Source organism: Vanessa cardui, chromosome 17 (genome assembly GCF_905220365.1).
Source record: "Vanessa cardui chromosome 17, ilVanCard2.1, whole genome shotgun sequence".
Classification (NCBI taxonomy): Eukaryota; Metazoa; Arthropoda; class Insecta; order Lepidoptera; family Nymphalidae; genus Vanessa; species Vanessa cardui.
In genome coordinates, this window is record NC_061139.1 from 12,832,049 (window position 1) to 12,846,300 (window position 14,252).

Sequence of the window (14,252 nt, forward strand, 5' to 3'; positions counted from 1 at the left end):
ACTACCACCGGTCCGGAAAAGAAAATACCCTGACCTGAGAAGAACCGGCGAAAGAAACTCAGCGGGTTTTTTTTGTTTGTCTCATATATTGTATAAATAAATAATTAAATATGAGATGAAATAGCCAGGAGGCCATCGTTTCATATATTAAAATTATTTTTACTAATATTATAAATGTGAAAGTAACTCTGTCTGTCCGTCTATCTCTCGCTCTTTCACTACCAAACCACTGAACCAAAGATGAAATTTGGTATGAAGCAGACTTAAACTCCCAGAAAGAAAACAGACTCCTTTTTTTACATAACACATGACAACCGATCCCAAAAACGCGAGCGACGCCGAGGGGAATAACTGGTATGATTATATTTTTATTGCCTAAATATCGGCTTGGCCCGTGACTTAACCTAGCCAGTTACGATCCATATAACGTTGTCTTGTGTGATAACATTACAATTTAAAAAGAAATAATATATAAGATGTATCTACTGAATACATTTTAAATATAAATATTTTGTTTCAATGAAACAGTGTTTTCTCCTGCAAACTCTTTTATCTCGCAAAGCTAATAGAGCTCTTGAGTCGAAATCGAAAGAGGATTTATGCTCCTATATTATTTTCGCTATAGAGTTCAACTGTATTCTTAAGATTCAGGGAATGTCACTTAATTTTTCATTTATTTAACTTGTGTTTACAAATCACTTGCGGTCAAATCAGAGTTTGCGTGTGTCAAATTAAATTTGCTACTATATGTATTCTCTGATTTACATTAGAACAACATCTGGTTTGTGGAACAGCTTATCCCATCTGTGGTTATTTTTACCTTTTTTTGTTGTTTTGGCTTTTATTTATGCCAAGAGGGCACAGATTATTTCGCAAAAGTCACGGGCGATTTTTACTTTTTAAAAACCATAAATATTCGCAGTCTTAAAATTGTCGCAAAAGTTTAAAGAAAGCAATTATGTAAAGAGTGTCAATCTTTCACTGAGTCCAGTAATGGGTTTGCGGTCAGCTTTCATCGATCATTGAACCGCGTCGCTCGGTTTTCGATATCAATTTTAATTTTCTGAAAGTAAATAACGATATCTATATCTAAAGGAAATATTATTTGAAAGCTATATAACATTAAATAAAATTAAACTTTATTTTTTTTAATAATTATGATAAAAATATATCTTATTATATGTTTTTAAGTTTGGTAAGATTTATTTTATTTGGCAGATTTAACAAATTTAAGTGTTATCAATAAAAAGTAATGAAAATAAGTGATATAATATTTTTTATTATTATAAGTTTTATATTAAAAATTTTAGGCTGAATTAAACATAATAAGGGCATAGACATATTATATGGTCTTCTGGCATAGACTCAAATATACATCCTATCAATAATTAATACAACGATAATACCGTAGACAATATATATAAAGGAGCAGCATGTCCGACCCAGTTTTAAAAAAACATCACATCACGATCATCACGAGCGTCAGGGTTTCGATCTTTATCCATCCTCGGAGGTTTGAAATTAAACTCAGGGAATATGCTTCTCTGATTTATTCCAATATGAGACGGTCCGATCGCTCCGACGGCTCGACCAAGCCTGTCAATACCGGTCGGCGCTTGATCTTTTATGACAAAAATAGGTGGGTAGACTTATTCACTCAACATAACAGCTGTTTACAAACACTAAAATATTTCAGACTACTTTGACATTTCAAAATTCACTAAAAATTATTAATTTAACAATCAAACAGTTTTAAATTATTAAAATAATCATTTCTGGACACGGTGTTTTTCTTAAATTCGTGGTTTCGCGCCGACATATATATTTTTTACGTCAATAAAGCAAATTTTATCTTTCTATCTATATCAAATAAAAAAAATCCAAATAGATTAACACGATATACAATCTTAAATTCCCTTATTTCGTTGCACAAAGATATAGTTTAAAACAATGTTCGGCGAATCTGCCTTACATTCGATAAGGACAAGAGTGAAGTTATCTTTTATGATTGTGGTTAAAAGCCTACGCGGGTAGGGTGTAAAGCAGTCTAGATTACGAAGATAAGAAAACACTAACCCGGTTTAGTGCTAGCTACGAAATAAAAGACCCACACGCTCTCGTTCTAACTTTACATGGCTCTAAAATACAGAGCTAATAAAACTTTTAATAGAATGGGTTTTCTGGAATTTATTGTATTCCGTTTATATAATAGTCGCCCGCGGTTTTGCTCGCGTCTAGGATCGGTCAAGTACTGGGCGTAATAGTTAATTAAAAATAAATCGACTTCAAGATTAGAAACAGCTAGTAAAACATAAAAAAATATATCTACGAAACTACTTGACCAATTATTATGAAAATTTCACTGTTGCAGTTGAAGTGTACCTAATCTAGATTAAATGGTTGTCTTAATACAACTTTTAGTTTTCGAGAAATTTGTGGAAAATTTAAATACAATTACGAAAATAAGCACACGTGTTTGGAAGCCGTAATGGATCATCATACTCATATATAATTCAATCCTAATAATATAATAATATTCGACATGTATGTATGTAACAACATACATACATGTCGAACTGATAACCTCCTTTTTCAGAAGTTGGTGAAAAAGTAGGCTGTGTCCTTCCTTAGAGTTTAAACTTGTTTCGTTTAAAAATTCCATTAAATTCGGTTCAGTAGTTCGACCTTGACAGAGCAATAGACAGATAGGCAGAGTTACTTTCGCATTTATAATATTAGTACAGAAATGAAATTTAAATATACTGGACCGTCCTTGTTTATAGAAAATATACACACACATATACATAGTATGCGATTGTACTGGCAGGTGTAATATAAATAAAGAACTTTAATTGACCTTGAGTTAATATGACACCTTAGGTCAAACTTTAAAATAATCTATGGCATTCCTTATGAAATCGTAAAAAAATGTATTTTGAATGATTTTAATGTGGCTTTGAACAGTGATAGCAATATAAAAGGGAATATAAGTTTTAATTGAAATTATGTGATGAACTTTCAAGAAATGACGTATAAATTTGATTGTATTTAACTGGCATAATTTTATACCTCATAATTTAGAAAAGAGTAAGTAATGAGTTTTGTGCCAGTTTTCTTCGGATCTAGGTTCTGATCCGGTGACAGCTTCAAGTTTAATATAATCCCATAAAATGTCGATTCAAATGTACCTGTTAAAAAAAACTTGAATAAAATTTAAGGAATTAAAGTAATTGACAATAAGGCAAAAAGCCTATAAATAATAAATAAAAAATATATCATTTTTAAGTAAATTTTGATATAAATAAAGATACATTAAGAAATAAATTAATTATTTATATAATATAAGACAGGTGTTAGCAAATCACATTGAATATGTAAATGTATGGTACGCTAATCGTTTCTATGTCTGCGATTGGTTTATAGTATAGCAGCAGAAAGGATTACTATTGGTCTAATCTGCCAAAATGAATTCCGATTGGTTAACGATCCGCTCCGAATACTGCAATCACGTCAACAAACGAACTTTGTATAATACTCAAATATGTTTTTTAAGACATTCCATTTTTGAAATTTAGTTAGTCATATCTAGTTGAATCCAATCGTGTCGCTTACTTTAAATTTATAACTATAAAAGAAATCATTAAACTTAACAATTATGTTTTGGACAGTTATTAAAAACAGAATCATTTCTAACAAGATAATACAAATAATGGCATCTAATACATAATCATTTCATAAAATACCAGAGAGAACTTTAATTCCTTTAATCTCATGTAAAAAGTACGTTAATAATGTAAAATAATTAATCGATACTCCAAGGCGATAAGCTTAAGTATCATGATTTTTCCTGTAGTGATAATCACATATCGTTTACACCTGATGAAGTGTGGGTTGCCGGTTGCAAACCTGTCGAAACTGATATATGAAACGCGAACTTGCGGCCATAATAAAGCCAATGGACAGCTCCTTCACGGTTTTAACGGATCAGATGGCAACGCGGGAATTTTATTTTTATACTCACTTTGGATCAACGGATGCTTAGTGATGTGGATGCCTTTGGATGTTAATAAAATAAGACAAAAATATTATCTCGAGTGCGTTGAAAAAGGATAAATTATCATATTGTCGGTAATGTTCTTTCCGATATTGGTCTTAGGTGATATTCTCATTAATACATTAGCCTTCTGTGCAAATGATATTTCAATAGACAAGCGAGTCCAAAGACAGTCATCTAAGTTACTACTAGTCGTAGTAGATTCCTTGTCTATGATTCTTCTTCTTTTGTATTTTGCCAAACCATCTAGCCATACATACATCCATCTATTTGAGTTTGAGCCAAGTTTGGTACTTGCCACTACGTTCAGGGCCGTATTTAGGGGAGGGCAACTGGGGCAACTGCCCTGGGGCCTCCACATTAGTGGGGGCCACAGTTTTCAGCAAATTAACAAATACCGAGATATAGTCAAATTATAACAATATTACTACTAAATATTTTAAAAGTTACTGATACAAGTAAATAAATCATAGCTTACTGATTGAAATAAAAAAAAATAAATAATTAATTCATAATAATATAATGATTAGGGTGTTCATGCTTCTGTTGATCTAGGGCCTCCATTGCTTTGTGGCCCGGGGGCCTCCAGACCTTTAAATCCGACTCTGACTACGTTAGATAACGTTACAAATGTTTAAAAAAATCTTTAACCTTTTTTCGACAAGGATATTTTATAAAATAGTATCCGTTGTGTTATAATAGCGTTAAAATATGAAATAAAAACGAATGTATAAATACAATTCCTTATCTAAAATCAAACCATCTAGAATTCCAATATTAACGATTCCATTTTCTAAATTTCCATTATTCATTATTAATTATTCCATTATAAACAGTTGATAATTGAATCTTAAAAAATGATTTCAAAACAAACATTGTTCAATTTTTTTTACGATTTCGAGAACCTTAAATTGTTTGTGTTTTATTTTGAACATGAATTCTCGAACCTTGAAACAGTTTCCTCCACGATACATTTATCGTTCGTGACGCGAGGATTGAACAAAATCGTGACGAAAACGATGTCAGATTCGATGGCGGCCGCTTGTTTATTATTGTTTTAAAATATATCTTCAGCGTCACGGAATCGATTATTCAATGTACCTTCGTGAATTTTATGTTATGGGTGTTTCAATAAAATTTTGTTAAGGAAATTGTATACCCTTCGTGGATTTATATTCTCTTGTAGTTATTATTATTTGGAATAATAAGATTCAAAGCCGAGATGGCCCAGTGGTTAGAACGCGTGTATCTTAACCGATGATTGCGGGTTCAAACCCAGGCAAGCACCACTGAATTGCTTGTTGTTGTTGAATGTGCTTAATTTGTATTTATAATTCATCTCGTGCTCTGCAGTGAAGAAAAAAATTGTTAGTTAACCTGCATGTGTCTGATTTCATTGAAATTCTCCCACATGTGTATTCCATCAACCCACATTGGAACAGAGTGGTAGAATATGTTCCAAACCGTCTCCATATAAGAAGAGGAGGCCTTGGCCCAGCAGTGGGAAATTTAAAGGTTGTTCATGTTTGTTACAGCTGATATGGCTATGCTGCCACTGTGATCAAAAACCTTCAATCTCGGTCAATGACTCTGGTTTCAACAAAGATAAGAACACCAATATTGGGGGAGCAATCCGTCGCTTACTACCAAATGATCGCAAGAGGAGAAGGTCTTAACGAAGCATTATCATTTTAACAGGCTGTAATATAAACGTTATCAAAGAAGATGTGATACTTTAATACTTATTCGTTAGGCAGTCCGACTTGTGTAGTACATCTGGAGAGGTGTGAGAGATAACTCATCATTATTGACATTTTAACACCTCATGAGTCATAGGACTATATCAAAAATTGTTATTATAAAAATCGGCTTCACCCGGGTGCAATGATATGACTGGGATCTTCTAAAATTATCAGTATTTTTTTACTAAATTGTCCATGTATAAAAGCCGTCTCTTCGAATCACTCTATCTTTTAAAAAACACCGCACCGTTGCGTAGTTTTAAAGATTTAAGCATACATAGGAATATAGGGACAGTGAACGCGACTTTGTTTTATTCTATGTAAAGCATCATATTCGGAAAAAATCTTCCAAAATTACTAAATGTCTTGTTCACGAGACTGTAGTTTGCGGGTAGATGTTGATAATGTTAGAAGTGCCCATATCGGACTACCTTCTCGTACCGTGTTTACGCAGCAAACGTAGATAATGTCGAAATATCGAGCTCCACCGAACAAAAATAAAAAACATGGTAAATATCCCGAAATTAATACCTTTAGTAATATAAAATAACCATGTTATTTTAAAATCTTATATCTTCCAAAATAATTATGCAGAAATGCTTTACAAAACATCCGTCGATTTACCCTTGACTGTGTTTTTTTTATATTATAGGCTTGTTAGCCTTATTGTCAATTACTTAAATTCCTTAAATAAGACGAAGATACGAATTGTTTCCTTAACAAATGCATTTCGCCTGAGCCCGCGGGGCTACCACGGAATCGTGACGAAATATCGCCATGAGCACTGCGGCGCTACGTCACGCTCTGGTATCACAGTAATGATAATAGACGATAGCGTGACGCTACTTTGAAATTACTTTAAACGTACCGAGTTGGAAAATTAACTTAAAATTATCAATGATTGTGGAAAGGGAGGGGGCGCTTTCGTTGTTACGTACATAGTACAGTCAGGGTAAGAAAACCTTCGTCAGTTTTCAAATTCAAACCTTTATCAAGTCTTAAGCTCTTAGTACCTTTTCAATCTAAACATCAAATCATTGCAACGCAATATGTCAATCTCGATCGGTAAACGAGATTATCGCTCATACTGAGCACACGAAAATAGATCTACGGGTTCTCAACGTTTATACAAAATACCATGATGGTCTGTTAAACTGTTAAGACATAAAAGCTCAGTAACTTGATGACAAAATCAAGATAATTAAATCAATACACAATGATAATTAATAAATAATAAAGCATGGAATTCGTTTCAGTTAGTTTTCATCAATTATATCATATTGTAAATAAGTTGTAAATAGGTTGGTTATCACGTGATATGCATAAAAATATAGCCAATATTTTTATGCATATCACTTGATAACATATAGACTTCCTTTGAGTTCAAACTTGCCACATAATTTTTTTTATAGAATTTGATTTAGTAATTTAGCTGTGAAAGCGCAATAGACAAACAGACGAATTAACATTCACATGTATAATATAATAATTAAATTCTTTATTAACATAAGAATTAACAACATTAAATGCTTAAATAATAATATATACAAATATGAACTAAAACTAGTTACTGTATAAATCTTGACCGCGTGGAATGGTGGCAAGAATGCTAGCAGCATTTCCCCGTTGAATCGCAATTCCGATCCTCTGGGCAAAAAACGATCCAACCCTCCTGTCACCAGTGGAGGCAATGAGGCGAGGTGTTATACTTTTGATAAAGCTTTTTGCACCACTACTCCAAGGGCCAAGCGATTCGATAGCAAATATAATATTAGTATATTTTATTTTATTTATCTATAATAATTTAATACTTTATGACGTATATACTTATATAATACTTAATGACGACTACAAAGTAAATGGGGACAAAAGGCGGTCTTAATGCCTGACATTATACAAGATTTTGTAGATGATAAAAAAGCGTGGAATTAATACCTGTTGATTTCCAGGCAGGATATATTAATTTAAATAATTGTATTAACTAACATGACTGTATTTTTTTAAATGTTGAAAAAGAGAAACTACTGAGTTTCTTGTCGGTTCTTCTCGGTAGAATCTACTTTCCGAACCGGTGGTAACTTTACTTAATTGTTAAATGACGATTCAAAAGTGCTTGTAAAAGCCCACTTGAATAAAGTTTATTTTGATTTTGATTTTTTTTTAGAGCATCTCTGCCAGTCAATCTTTAAGTCAAACACAAAACTATGAATACGGTAATGAATAAATGACAATAAACATTCTTATATAAAAAAAAAAAAACTATAAAAGAAAATACTCATATAAATATTGATGTTATACATTAATAAAATGTTTAAGTAATATTAGTATAGATTAAATGGGGATTCGTATATGTAGGTAATTTTGCATTTAATTTAAAGTTGTAAAATAATTCAAGATCCTCAATACAATATTGATTTAATATTTGATTTTTTTTTAATTTAGAATTTTGGAAAGAATCATTGCGTCGGAAATATTGTATTATATGTCCAAAATTTAAAAGCAGGTAGTAAAAGTTACATTTGCATATTTGTTTCAATGTGCGCCTAACATAGCGTGCAATATATGAAAATAATTACTGAATTGAAATACTATAAATATAGCACGAACATATACTATAAATATAAGGCAGATTCAAACTGATTTTATAATATGCAGTTTGTATCACAACACAAAAAAAATTACAAAATCGCGAACACAATTTCGTAAATATAAAATAGAGTACTCACCTAATGTTTTCGTCGCTATGGCAACAAGCACATAACAACAGATACATGTAAACTTATTTATTTTAACCACAAACAATATAAAATGTTAACGTACACACACAATGAAAACATTTTTAATTTTCCGTTTCGGAAAATCTCGGTAAACGTTGTCGAATTCCGGTTACCTCTGGACATGTGCACTTAACAATATTTGAGAGACAAAGACAGCGTGCTTTTGTGTTTGCTCTCTTTCTATTTCACCTTGAAAGAAAAAGATATTTGTTCTTAATCGAACGGAAATGAAATTAATTTATTTATGGTATTTATGGTAAATACCATTATAATTTATATTACATGTTGAATTAAATATAAAACATATACCTATGCATTAAATTCAAGCTAATTTTTATATTGTACTGGTACATACTGTGATGGTTTCTCCAATAGCATTTTATAAATCTATTTACCGCATAAACTATTAACTAATGGAACGCGAAACTTCGCTTATTCAAAAGATTTTTGGTAATTTCGTAACCTATGATAGGTTTTCTTTTTATTCATTGTAAACTAAGTTACTCATCAACATTTGGCGCCAAAATTATGAGATCTAATTTAGATGGTTTTTTAATGTGCTTGTAATGTGAAATAGTAGGTATACATTAGTTCAATTAGAACAGAGTAATTTACTTCAGTTTGGTTTACGTTGATATTTATTTTTTTAACAATTTAGTAAATAACAATAAGAATCCTTTGACATGCTCATATACGGCCAGAGCTCTTCAAACTGAGATCCTGACCATTGCTTACGTACAACATCCCACAATGACTGGGAAAAATCTGATTACGCTATTTATATATAAGATAATATATTTTATTATTAATCATTGTTAATAATATTTTATCCTTATTTAATTAATACGAATACACATAGATCACTTCCACATTAGGCTTAGTATACAAGAGCGTGGCTGGGTAGGCCTGGTAGAGTACCTTTCCACTGATATTCTGTAATTTGGTTGCCAAATATGTGAGATGTTCATCCAAAGAACATTCATCCGAGATGCGTCATGATTTTTTAAATATACTTATATAATTTTAATTGAAATAAAAATATTTAGTACGGTTTTGATTTTTAAATACTTTTTTTTAATTGAAATAATATTTATTAGTATGCAATGATGTTCTAGTAAACAGATATGTGATAATAGACGATAGCGTGACGCTACTTTGAAATTACTTTAAACGTACCGAGTTGGAAAATTAACTTAAAATTATCAATGATTGTGGAAAGGGAGGGGGCGCTTTCGTTGTTACGTACATAGTACAGTCAGGGTAAGAAAACCTTCGTCAGTTTTCAAATTCAAACCTTTATCAAGTCTTAAGCTCTTAGTACCTTTTCAATCTAAACATCAAATCATTGCAACGCAATATGTCAATCTCGATCGGTAAACGAGATTATCGCTCATACTGAGCACACGAAAATAGATCTACGGGTTCTCAACGTTTATACAAAATACCATGATGGTCTGTTAAACTGTTAAGACATAAAAGCTCAGTAACTTGATGACAAAATCAAGATAATTAAATCAATACACAATGATAATTAATAAATAATAAAGCATGGAATTCGTTTCAGTTAGTTTTCATCAATTATATCATATTGTAAATAAGTTGTAAATAGGTTGGTTATCACGTGATATGCATAAAAATATAGCCAATATTTTTATGCATATCACTTGATAACATATAGACTTCCTTTGAGTTCAAACTTGCCACATAATTTTTTTTATAGAATTTGATTTAGTAATTTAGCTGTGAAAGCGCAATAGACAAACAGACGAATTAACATTCACATGTATAATATAATAATTAAATTCTTTATTAACATAAGAATTAACAACATTAAATGCTTAAATAATAATATATACAAATATGAACTAAAACTAGTTACTGTATAAATCTTGACCGCGTGGAATGGTGGCAAGAATGCTAGCAGCATTTCCCCGTTGAATCGCAATTCCGATCCTCTGGGCAAAAAACGATCCAACCCTCCTGTCACCAGTGGAGGCAATGAGGCGAGGTGTTATACTTTTGATAAAGCTTTTTGCACCACTACTCCAAGGGCCAAGCGATTCGACAGCAAATATAATATTAGTATATTTTATTTTATTTATCTATAATAATTTAATACTTTATGACGTATATACTTATATAATACTTAATGACGACTACAAAGTAAATGGGGACAAAAGGCGGTCTTAATGCCTGACATTATACAAGATTTTGTAGATGATAAAAAAGCGTGGAATTAATACCTGTTGATTTCCAGGCAGGATATATTAATTTAAATAATTGTATTAACTAACATGACTGTATTTTTTTAAATGTTGAAAAAGAGAAACTACTGAGTTTCTTGTCGGTTCTTCTCGGTAGAATCTACTTTCCGAACCGGTGGTAACTTTACTTAATTGTTAAATGACGATTCAAAAGTGCTTGTAAAAGCCCACTTGAATAAAGTTTATTTTGATTTTGATTTTTTTTTAGAGCATCTCTGCCAGTCAATCTTTAAGTCAAACACAAAACTATGAATACGGTAATGAATAAATGACAATAAACATTCTTATATAAAAAAAAAAAACTATAAAAGAAAATACTCATATAAATATTGATGTTATACATTAATAAAATGTTTAAGTAATATTAGTACAGATTAAATGGGGATTCGTATATGTAGGTAATTTTGCATTTAATTTAAAGTTGTAAAATAATTCAAGATCCTCAATACAATATTGATTTAATATTTGATTTTTTTTTAATTTAGAATTTTGGAAAGAATCATTGCGCCGGAAATATTGTATTATATGTCCAAAATTTAAAAGCAGGTAGTAAAAGTTACATTTGCATATTTGTTTCAATGTGCGCCTAACATAGCGTGCAATATATGAAAATAATTACTGAATTGAAATACTATAAATATAGCACGAACATATACTATAAATATAAGGCAGATTCAAACTGATTTTATAATATGCAGTTTGTATCACAACACAAAAAAAATTACAAAATCGCGAACACAATTTCGTAAATATAAAATAGAGTACTCACCTAATGTTTTCGTCGCTATGGCAACAAGCACATAACAACAGATACATGTAAACTTATTTATTTTAACCACAAACAATATAAAATGTTAACGTACACACACAATGAAAACATTTTTAATTTTCCGTTTCGGAAAATCTCGGTAAACGTTGTCGAATTCCGGTTACCTCTGGACATGTGCACTTAACAATATTTGAGAGACAAAGACAGCGTGCTTTTGTGTTTGCTCTCTTTCTATTTCACCTTGAAAGAAAAAGATATTTGTTCTTAATCGAACGGAAATGAAATTAATTTATTTATGGTATTTATGGTAAATACCATTATAATTTATATTACATGTTGAATTAAATATAAAACATATACCTATGCATTAAATTCAAGCTAATTTTTATATTGTACTGGTACATACTGTGATGGTTTCTCCAATAGCATTTTATAAATCTATTTACCGCATAAACTATTAAATAATGGAACGCGAAACTTCGCTTATTCAAAAGATTTTTGGTAATTTCGTAACCTATGATAGGTTTTCTTTTTATTCATTGTAAACTAAGTTACTCATCAACATTTGGCGCCAAAATTATGAGATCTAATTTAGATGGTTTTTTAATGTGCTTGTAATGTGAAATAGTAGGTATACATTAGTTCAATTAGAACAGAGTAATTTACTTCAGTTTGGTTTACGTTGATATTTATTTTTTTAACAATTTAGTAAATAACAATAAGAATCCTTTGACATGCTCATATACGGCCAGAGCTCTTCAAACTGAGATCCTGACCATTGCTTACGTACAACATCCCACAATGACTGGGAAAAATCTGATTACGCTATTTATATATAAGATAATATATTTTATTATTAATCATTGTTAATAATATTTTATCCTTATTTAATTAATACGAATACACATAGATCACTTCCACATTAGGCTTAGTATACAAGAGCGTGGCTGGGTAGGCCTGGTAGAGTACCTTTCCACTGATATTCTGTAATTTGGTTGCCAAATATGTGAGATGATCATCCAAATAAAATTCATCCGAGATGCGTCATGATTTTTTAAATATACTTATATAATTTTAATTGAAATAATAATATTTAGTACGGTTTAGATTTTTAAATACTTTTTTTTAATTGAAATAATATTTATTAGTATGGTTATTGATTCGGTTATCGACACCGTATAGTGGGACTCCCGTCACCTCCTCTCGTGGCGTGGTGCGGCGAGCTGGTACTGACTGGCACGAGAAAAACAAAAGACGGTTGATTTTGAACCGGATTTGATGAATTTTGAAGTGGAGGAGTAAATGAGATTCGAGGTTGAGAGGTAAAAGGATATAATGAATATACAATAAGCGGATAAATAATATAGTGACATAAATAAATGTTGAGTAGTTTTATTACAGGTGGATCAGTGGTTAGAACGTGTGAATCTTAACCGATCGTTATACGACCAAATTACACAAAATCATTATAAATTGTAGCCTATGTGTTATTCACAGAGCAGCAATCATACATACATTCATCCTCACAAACTTTCGCATTTATAATATTAATAGGACATTATTTAAAAATAGGTCTACCACCCAAATATTACGTATTATATTAATTCAATAGTTTTGCACAAAATAACTGTGGGAACGAAAAGATCTCCCACGGTTAGTCGTTTAAAATGAATCCAATCTAATCCATTTACCGAAAACCGACAATGTTTATTATGTCCAACAACTATTGCGGTTACCGTGTACTAGCGAACTCTTAATCAATACTGCAAAATTGTAAAGGAAATACCAAGGTTCCGATAGGTTTGGCTACCATTATTGTAGAAAAATACAATTCTGTTGTATGATTATGACGCGAGTAGACCGATTGAAAGCTTGGGGAGGGAAGTGGAGCACGTTTTTGACCGTTTAGCGACAATTTCGGGTCGCTAATAATGTATGGTCGCTAATAATGATACTATAGCATTGGATTATTTAAAAAAAAAGTAACAGCCCGCATTCAACGTTGGGCTAAGGCGTCCTCTCTCTTTGAGGAGATGGTTTGGAAAATATTCCACTACGCTGTTCCAATGCGGGTTGGTGGAACGCACATATGACAGAATTTCGATGAAATTAGAAACAAGCAGGTTTCCTCACGATATTTTACTTCGACGCCGAACGAGAGATAAATTATAAACACAAATATGCACATAAATATTCAGTGGTACCTGCCTGGGTTTGAACCCGTAATCATTAGTGAAGATGCACGCGTTCTAACCACTGGGCCATCTCTGGATTGGTGTATTTATGACATCATATTCGAAACTTCTACAATTATCAGTATTCCTTTACTGTATTGTCCATGTATTATATACAAAACCCTTACTCTCAAATCACTCTATCTATTAAATAAAATCGCATCAAAATCCGTTGCGTAATTTTAATGATCTAAACATACATACTACATAGGAACAGACAGCGGTAAGCGACTTTGTTTTATAGTAAGTAATGATAATATTAAATTATGATCTAAATTGGAGTCAATTGCTTATAAATGTAATTTACAGGATGATTTTTTAAATTGTTGTATCTTTGTCATTGAATGTTAATATAAAGAAACTACAAACATTAAACAATGTTTAGTATAGTACAGATCTATCCACACACGAA